We start from the raw sequence: 10,232 nt of genomic DNA on the forward strand, positions 1-10,232 counted from the left end.
TTCCTTAGCCGCAAGTCAGATATTCTCAAGTGACTGTCCACTCAAATTAAAAAGAGAGATTTACAAGAGGAAACTGGATACAACTGAGTGTACTTTTATTTCAACCCTTTATCTGAATGCTTTGTTTTGATTTCAGTTCTCCACTGAAGTTGCCTACATTAATATATTTTTAAGAACATTTCCTTAAGTTGAAGTATTCATTCAGTATATTCATTTACTATAATTGAGAAAAGCCAAATGACTTAGGCAAATTCATTTCTATATTGCCACAGCAGTGTATTGTGAACTAAATGACACCTGGCAGTTCTTTACTCAGATACTAACTCAATTAGAAGGCAGAACAAGGATACCTACCCATTGAGGGAAGGAAAGGTCACTTAGCCTCTGTAGCTGTCTTAGGTCTCTTATTATCACAGTAACAAACTGAAGACTAAAAACCATACGATCATCTCAATAGATGCAGAAAAAGCTTTTGAAAAAATTCAATATCCATTCATGGTAAAAACTCTCCAGAAAGTGGGCATACAGGGAACATACCTCAACATAATAAAGGCCATATATGACAAGCCCATAGCTATCATACTCAATGGTGAAAAGCTGAAAGCATTTCCCCTAAGATCAGGAATAAGACAAGGATGCCCACTCTCACCACTTTTATTGAACAGAGTTTTGGAAGTCCTAGCCACAGCAATCAGACAAGAAAAAATAAATAAATAAAAGGACTCCAAAATGGAAAGGCAAAAGTAAAACTGTCACTGTTTGCAGATGGCATGATACATAGAAAATCTGAAAGACACCATCAAAAAAACTATTCGAGCTCAAACATGAACTTGGTAAATTTGAAGGATACAATAGATTTCTATATATAAATTTTGTATTTCTATACACTCACAGTGAACTATCAGAAAGAGAAATTAAGGAAACAATCCCATTTACAATCGCATAAAAAAGAATAAAATACATAAGAATAAACCTGCCTAAGGAGGTAAAAGACCTGTACCCAGGAAACTATATGACACTCATAAAAGAAAGGAAAGATGACACAAACAGCTGGAAAGATATACCATGGTCACGGAGTGGAAGAATTAATATTGTTAAAATGACCATCATACCCAAGGACATCTACGCATTCAATGCAGTCTGTATCAACATATCAAGGGCATTTTCCACAGACCTAGAACAAATAATTTTAAAGTTTGTATGGAAACACAAAAGATCCTGAATAGCTAAAACAGTCTTGAGAAAGAAGAACACAACTGGAGGAATCATGCTCCCTGGCTTCAGACTGTGCTACAAACCTACAGTAATCAAAACAGTATGGTACCGGCACAAAAACATCCATCACTGGAACAGAATAGAGAGCCCAGAAAGAAACCCATGCACTTATGGTCAATGAATCTATGACAAAGGAGGCAAGAATATGCAATGGAGAAAAGTCTGGGCTTCCTTAGGGATGGTTTCATCAATTAATTTGTTTTCTTAAATGGACCATACTTTTCCATGTCTTTGTATACCTTGTGAGTTTTTTGGTTGAACATTTGGCTTTCAAATATTATAATGTGGTGTCTATGGAAATCAGATTCTCCCACTTTCCCAGGGTTTTCTGGGCTTTGGATTGTTGAAGGCTGTAGTAGTCTGTTTGTTTAGGGGCCTTTCCAAACTAGTTTTGCAATGAGTGTACTCCTTATCGTATGTAGGCACTGAAGTCTCTGTTCCTTTAGTTCATGTTTAGCTAATGTTTTGACAGAGATGTCCTTGAATTCCCACACCTAAGACAAACAAAAACAAATATACACAAGCACATCCACATGCACACTCAAAACCACACACCTCTCCCCATTGTGCAGATTGCTGGATCACTCCTTCAACATTTAGCTGACCTGCACTGAGGTCAGGGCTCAGCCCATGGTAAAAGCTTAGAGACTCCTCTGGTGTTTTCAGAACATGCATCTTATCTTGAGTATGCATGTGGCTTTCTTAATTTCTCTGGACACATACTTTTTGTATGTTCTAAGTTCCCAAAGAATCTCCCCCAACTTTTGCTCCTGCATCTTATGTGGTCTATTGTATTTCAATGCACAGTCTTCTGCCCCAGCCATCTCTGCTTTGTTAGTTCACCTTGCACTTTTTTTGAGCAATGACCGCTGCTTTTCCAGACTGTGTTCCAGGTTAGCTAAGACAGAGATAAGCATCTTGTGTCAGTCCTTCAGGTAGCTCCCAGACAGGTTAGAACAGATACACATAATAATCCGAGAGTATGGTCTCTTCTGCTCTCTCCTGAAGCAGGATTGAGGGCCCCATACTAGGAATGGTCTGCTGCTACTTTAAGACTATCACTGCATTAAGACCCCACCACTTTAAGACCATCACTACACTAAGAGTAGATGGGGCAAGGGCAAGTAAAAATGCCACAAAGCTTTCCTGCCATTTTCAAATTGCCTCTTCCCTGGTTCAGTATGTGTTTGCTTGCTGTAAATCTTTGCCTGATTTCAGGACTAAGAGAAACTCAAGGAACGCCACAACAAGAAACAGTATAATCAAACTCTCAGATGCCAAAAGACAGAGAAAGAATCTTTACTCCCAAAGGAGAAAGAAAAAACAAATTTGTTACAAAGCAGGGATCCTCAAAAAGGTTCATAGCTAATTTCCTATCTGAAACCACGGAAGCAAGAGGCCAGACATATTTAAAGTGCTGAGAGAAAAAAACTGTCCACCAAGAATTCTATATTTGGCCAAACTGGTTTCAAAACTTAGGGAGAAATTAACACATTCCCAGATGAACAAAGGCTGAGGGCGTTTGTTTTACAACTTCCTAACACTGCCCTAGGACAAATGCTAAATTGAACCTTCAGGTTGAAATGAAAGGACACTAGACAGCAACTCGAAGCTGTATAAAGAAATAGAAATCTCCAGTAAAGATAAATACATGGGCAGATACTAAAGCCAGTATTGTGCTACTGGCTTGTAACTCTACTTTTTATTTCTTACATGATTGAAAAAACAAATGCATAAAATAATCATAAATCCATGTTATTGGGCTCACAAAGTATAAAGGTGTAATTTGTGACAACAATAATGTAAGGAGGAGGAATGGAACTGTAGAGGAACAGAGTTTCTGTGTGCTATTGAAGTTGGTTTCAATTCAAATGATATTGGTTGAACTTTAGAAGGGTAAATGTAATCTTCTTGATAACCACAAAGAAAATATCAATAGACTATATGCAAAAAGAAATGAAAAAGGAATCAAGAGTTCACTACAACAAAATCGGCTAAGCACAGAAGAAGTCAGTAATGGAGTAAATGAGGGGCAAAAAATGCATAAGACATACAGAAAACAACCAGGAAACAGAATTAAGTTCTTCCTCATCAGTAAGTTTTGAAAAAGTGGATTAAGCTCTCCAATAAAAAGATAAATATTGGCAGAGTGGACCTTAAAAACATCCATAATCCAAGTATATGCTGTCCGCAAAAAACTCACTTGATTTCAAGAGACACAAGTTGGTTGAAAGTTAAAGCACAGAATAAAATATCCCATGCAAATAGTAACAAAAAGAAAGAAAGAGAGAGAGAGAAAAAGGAAGGAAGGAAGGAAGGAAGGAAGGAAGGAAGATAGATCTGGGATGGCTACGTTAATATCACACAAAATAAACTTTAAATCAAAAACTATCACAAGAGGAAAAGGAGGCCACTATATGTTGATAACAAGTTCAATCTATCAAGGAGATATAACAACTATAAACATATATGTACCAAACATCCCCCAAATATGTGAAGCAGACATTGACAGAATTGAAGGAAGAAATAGATAGTTCTAAAATAATAGTTGGAGATCAATACCTTGCTTTCAATAATGGATAACACATCTAGACAGATCAGTAGAGAGGTAGGGGGACTGAATAACACATTTAACCAACTAAACCTAACAGCCATATATAGATCACTCCACTCAACAACAGCAGAATACACATTTTTCTCAAGTACACATGGAACATTCTCCAGGAAAGACCATATGTTACGCCACAATACAAGTACCAATACATTTTTAAGAAACTGAAATCATACAAAGTATCTTCTTTAGCCACAGTGAAAGGAAGGTAGAAATCAATAACAGAACCATTGGTAGCCATTTCCCATCATGCCTGCCACACATGATATAAAGCAATGAAGGGGAAAACATAATTGACCATTTAGAAAAGTGGGAAAGAGGACATACCATTGACACAGAGTGTGTGCTGTTTCCCGTTCTCAGGGATAGAAATAAATTAGCATCATTTATTCATTAGTGTGTTAATTTCTTGGTCAATCATTGCGCAGCCAGTGTTTCTGCCTGATGGGAAGATTTCCTATACTCAGTGTTGAGTGGAGACAACCTTGAAAGGGACATTTAAAAGGATTATACTGTGATGGGCTTAGCAGTACCCTTCCTCCTATGCCAGTATTTAGGCTGGGGTATTTCCATGCAGTGTGTACAATCGTAGGCCCCAGGTCACCAGAATTTAGTTGGATTCGTTTTGTTAATACATTCCCTCAGTACTTTGTCTTTTATTTCACTGTTGCATTTACTTCATTCTTTATTATCACTGCGAAACAACTTTGTTTCCTGTTCAGATGCCAAAAAGTGGATATCAATACCTCCTGAGTTTTACACATCACAGATCTGTTTTACATATCAGAGACAGAGACAGCAACTATTTCCAATGACTTTGAGACATGCTTTGAACATGTGATTAACATGTGGAGTGTTGAAATGTGTGTCGAGCTCATTACACTTGCTCTAAAAGGTTTCAAACTGCAAAGATTTAAAAATCTTTATCTTTGAATAGTTTTCCTGTGCTGTCCCTTTGTGTCAGACTGTTAATGTGCAGTCTGGCACCTTTAAATAATGTGGCTTTGTAACCAATTATTTACATGTTGTTTTATCCACAGAGAATCTTTTTTTTAAAAAAATAAATTTATTTATTTTTGGCTGTGTTGGGTCTTTGTTGCTGCACATGGGCTTTCTCTAGTTGGGGCGAGTGGGGGCTACTCTACATTGTGGTGTGCGGGCTCCTCATTGCTGTGGCTTCTCTCGTTGCGGAGCACGGGCTCTAGGCACTGGGGTTTCAGTAGTTGTGGCACGCGGGCTTCAGTAGTTGTGGCTCATTGGCCCTAGAGCACAGGCTCAGTAGTTGTGGCGCACGGGCTTAGTTGCTCCGCGGCATGTGGGATATTCCCAGACCAGGGCCCGAACCCATGTCCCCTGCACTGGCAGGAGGATTCCCAACCACTGTGCCACCAGGGAAGTCCCCACACAGAGAATCTTAAGGTCAAAACATACAACTCGATTAACTACACGTCCTCCTGTTCACATTTCCCTCATCTTTTCTTCATCTTCTGTCTATGTTTCCTTGGCCCTGTTTATATTAAGTGCTTTTGCCATTATATTTGATTGTCTGTATTCAGGTGAGTTACCACAATGCTTTATGAGACATGGTAGGATATAAATGCATTTAAGTTATATATATATATATATGTGTGTGTATATATATATATGTGTGTGGGTGTATATATATATATATATATGTAGTTTGCTTGAGTGCAGTGTTTTTTGTTTTCTGTACTGAATTCATTAGCATGGGTCGGTATAAAATTTAGCATAGGTCAATATGTAATTTGTAAACTAATAAGGTCTTAAAAGTGAGGAATTAAGTCTTTTAAATTTAATTATTTATTGTAAAGAGCAGAATAGCATACATAAACAGGTGCCTAAGGAAAATTTGTATTCTAATATGGAACTCTCACGAACACTTTTTTTTTCTTCTAATGGTATGATAGTAGGCCATTTGATTATTTCTATTTTTATGGCTTTAACTTTAGAACAATGAAATATTCGTAAATTTTAAAAAAGTATTTTTCTTTATTTGATGCGGGTGGGATACTGGAGAAATGAAAGGTCAAACACCTATCGAGGAATCCATACTTGTCTATATATTGTGTACTTTTATTTCAAGAACTGATTTAAAATTCCTAAAAGGATGCTATAATAAGTTATTATGCCATTTTACAGACTGAATTAAGTCAATTTCAGGGAGGTATGAAACTTGCCTAAGGCTATCCAGCTACCAAGCAGTAGAAGTGAGAATTAAATACAGGTATACCTATCGCCAAAGTTTCTGTTCATCACTTTACATCATCCACTTTTAATAGCCAATGCTTTCCTGCTTACAAATATGACTGAGGTTGCCAGACAGTCAACATTCCTTTTTAATCAGATAGAAAAATTACTGTTGACTCTCTAAAGACATATTCCTTTTCCATTAAGTGACTTTAGTTGTTCAAATGATACTTCCAGACAGTAGTAATCATACAGTTGGGGACTAAGAACAGAACTCGGGGATGTGTCTAGCAGTCAGTAAAGACCAACTGGGCTCACTGATGATATTTACGGTCATTTCCTCTAGACTAACATAATCTTATTAATAAGACCCTAATAATTCACAGCAGTGCCCTTGCCTGATTGTTTGTTCTTCTCCCTCTATCACTCTCTCTTTCCCCATATTATTATTATTTTTGGCAATTTTTGGTGAATTAAATTCAGGGATTAGTACTCAGGAGTACTCGTCACAAAAGCAGAGAATCTTAGCTCACACCAAAGGAAGAAAAGAGAGAAAAAGTATAAATTATATGAATACACACACATACACACATGTGCCAACTATATGCTGCACTTCTCCAAAATCTATACGGTATCTGCACATTTACTGTATATTAGCAGTAAGACCAGAAATGAGCGTAACGCTCTGTTTACAAGGCAGAGAAAAGAGACCCAAATATGGAAATTACTAGCAATGAGAATGGGGAAGAAAGACTACAACAAGGAATGTAGATGATATTTTTGTTTCCTAGCTATGATGCCAAATATTGAACTTTCAACTTGAGACAAGGAGGCCATAAAAAGTTGTATGAGTTTCCTAGAGCTGCCATGACAAAGTACCAGAGACTGAGGAGGTTAAACAACAGAAATTTACTCACTCACAGGTCTAGAGGCTAGAAATCTGAGATAAGGTGTCAGCAGGATTGATTTCTTCTCAAGTATCCCTTCTTGGTTTGTAGATGCCATGTTTTCCTTTTGTCTTCACATGGTCTTCTCTCTGTGCATGTCTGTGTCCTAATATTTTCTTTTTATAAGGACACCAGTCATAGTGGATTAGAGCCCACCCATTTGACCTCATTTGACCTCAGTTACCTACTTAAGGGCCTTATCTCCAAATACAGTCATATTACCAGGTATTGGGGGTTAAGACTTCCACATATTAACTTGAGCAGGACACAATTCAGCTGATAATAGAAGATAAGAGTAATTTAAGCAAGTAAGTAACTATTGTTTACAGTGAGTTGCTTAAGGATATGAATTTACTCAAGAAAACGAAGAAGAAATTACATAACACTGTACGTTATATAAAGATATTAAATTAATCATCATAACATCCTGTGAGATGGGCATTAAATTAGACTAAGCAAGATGAAGCAACTTATCCAGAATTGTATAGTTGGTACTTTCCAGAATTTAAACCAGGTATTTTCCCAGTTCCACTCTACGTTATATATTCATTTCATTAGTTGAAATGAATTTTGAGTCTTCATTTTGCTTAGTTTCTGAAGTTACATGGGGATAGAATGGAGTTGGATCTTTTCAGTGACATTCACACATGGGGAAGGAAATTGAGTCCAGAAGCTTCAGCAATGTTTCCATGGAGAACACTAACAACAGAACCAGAAACACCGTTATCCTTTTGGTTCAGTGATCTTTCCTGAAGCACTACAAGAATCAATCTTAAGAAGCCCAGTGCTTTCCAAACTTTCACCAATGGGCTCTGTAGGGTCCTCTAACAGTATCTAAGAGACTAACTAGTTTCACATCCCAAGCCACTTAAGACAAGGAGTTCTGATTGTTCTCTGTGAGGAAATCAAGTGACAATCATAGCTGGTGATTTAGGATAGTTTCTTCAGGGCCCAGGCAAAACCTAATACACAGTAATAATCATTGTTAACTGCATCTTTGACAAGGATTAATCAGGTATCAAAGAGGTCTATAAATTGGGAGAAATTATGATCAAAGAGAAACACAGACCACAGATATTTAATTAATGCTCAATTATTTATGAGTTTAACTTTGGTTAACCTAATTTTCCTTCTTCTAGACAATTTCCAATTCGTCTCCACAAAGAGACCAGAATAAGCACCTTCCAATACAAGATTTATTGTGTTGCTTTAATTTAAAGCATACAGTGACTTCTACATTCACTCCACCAAGTTTTGCCAGGAGAGAAAAGGAGACGTTATAGTTTGTCTTGAATTAGATATGCCACCATACTTGACTTAGCTCATCCTACTGGAAGCACTTTGAGGGCAGATTCTACAGTCTTGTCTTACATCCTCTACGGAATCAAGCCAAGGGAATCACACACAGTTACAGCTGGAAAAACATTTGTTCTGGGTTAATACTTTTAGCCTTTACCACCAAGACTTTATCACCAAGACCTACCTTTACAGTCTCTAAACAGGAGACCTTCTTGCCTTCCCTTTTCATATTGACTAGGAAGGTAAAGGGAAGAACTGAGAAGTACCCAAAGTCAGCTAGCAGCCAGCACAGATAAATCGTCTGTGGAGATATTGTTTCTTTCAAAAGATATAAACATAAGAGGAAGTCCTAGTGTTTGAAGCAACTGTGCATAATAAAATTGCATGAAAACCTAGAAATCCAGATGCAGATCAGTAACATATTGGTTAAATAAGCTGTTATGTTCATGCAATGGACACGTGTACATACATTAAGAAGAACGAGATACTCTTTTCTATGAGATTCTCTTTTCACTGAACTCATCAGTGCTGCAAACACAATGTTACATAATACTTTTTCTTTAACATTATATCAGGCATCCTCATCTTGTCCTGCATTTATTGCCAGTGTTACTAAAGTCTATCACTTACCTCTTTCTCTTTTAGACATATAATTTCTTCTTACTTTGGAAGCATTCATCAATCCCTATTTTACTCTTTCTTTTAAATTACAAATGAATATTGAATTTTATAAAATATCTTTTGGGGGATATTTCAAGTGATTGTATACTTTTGCTCTCCTTTGACCTTGTTATATGGTAAATTATATTTTGTTATTTTATATTATGCTATTTATTATATATTGTATTATGTTTACTAATGACATTTATTATATTATAATTACATTATTTTTAAGGTAGCATTTTGTTTTAGATAGACAAAACAACCAGTGAGATAGGAAGCATCTTAAAATTAGATGCGAGAGCATAAGGGAATTGAGATTAAAATAAAATTCACGTTTTGGATCAGCAGCAAAAATTATTCAACAAAAGTGGGAAAATATGGCTATCATAGAATTACTAAATTCTAGATACAGCAACTAGTTAAAAGTGAAAAAATAATGAAAGTGTAAAAGTATCAGAAACCTGGGAGACTTGAAATAAATTATTCATGAAGAATACCTTTCTAAGATACAAAGAAAAAAGGATACATTTAATTATATAAGAATTAAAATTTTCCTCATGGCAAAATGCACTACAAAGGTCAGAAAACAAGCAAAAGAAATTGGGAAATATATTTAGACATGGATATGCCTTCTTTACAACTTTTGAGAGAAGCACATGTTTCTTTTTCCTTTAACCTGTTATGTGGGTATTAATCTATAATGTAAGTGCATGGTTCCTTTCCTTTAACCTGTAATGTGAGATTTAATCTATATGGTAAGTGCATGGTTCCTTTCCTTTCATCTGTAATGTGAGCGTCAACATGGGGCACTGTTTCCAAGCACAGACTTTGGATGTTCCTGTACTGGTCCCGTCACTGACCATCCACAAAAACCTACAAATGTTGCTTTACTTTCCTGGGGATTAGAGTCTTAGCTAAGAAATGGAAGCAAAATAGAACTTTCCCCCAGGGATGATAGAAGGTTTAAAGGAGTAAATATGTAAGTGACTTGGCACAGTGCCTAGTACAAGAGAGATCAATATAAGTACTTACCAATTTTTTAAAGAGACACATGAAAGAAATAAAATGTGGTGATTTCAATCTATTGATATATATTCTTGACATTAAACTACATTGGATGACCTAACTTGCTCGTGCTTTTTCTTACTCTAGTGAACTTGGGTAGCTAATATCATAGTTTAAAATTTTTCCTTTTATATTTACAAGTAAATTTGACCTGTAAATTTCTT

The 10,232-nt window shown here is 36.3% G+C and overlaps 1 long non-coding RNA gene across 1 annotated transcript; it reads left to right on the forward strand.

Moving 5' to 3' along the window:
• On the forward strand, nucleotides 1–4,967 carry LOC125961838 (uncharacterized). Its single transcript, XR_007472908.1, has 2 exons — nucleotides 1–3,177; nucleotides 3,454–4,967. It is a non-coding gene; the product is annotated as an uncharacterized LOC125961838 (long non-coding RNA).
• The last annotated feature ends 5,265 nt before the right edge of the window (nucleotides 4,968–10,232 follow it).

The sequence above is a fragment of the Orcinus orca genome, chromosome 17, assembly GCF_937001465.1.
Source record: "Orcinus orca chromosome 17, mOrcOrc1.1, whole genome shotgun sequence".
Taxonomy (NCBI): Eukaryota; Metazoa; Chordata; class Mammalia; order Artiodactyla; family Delphinidae; genus Orcinus; species Orcinus orca.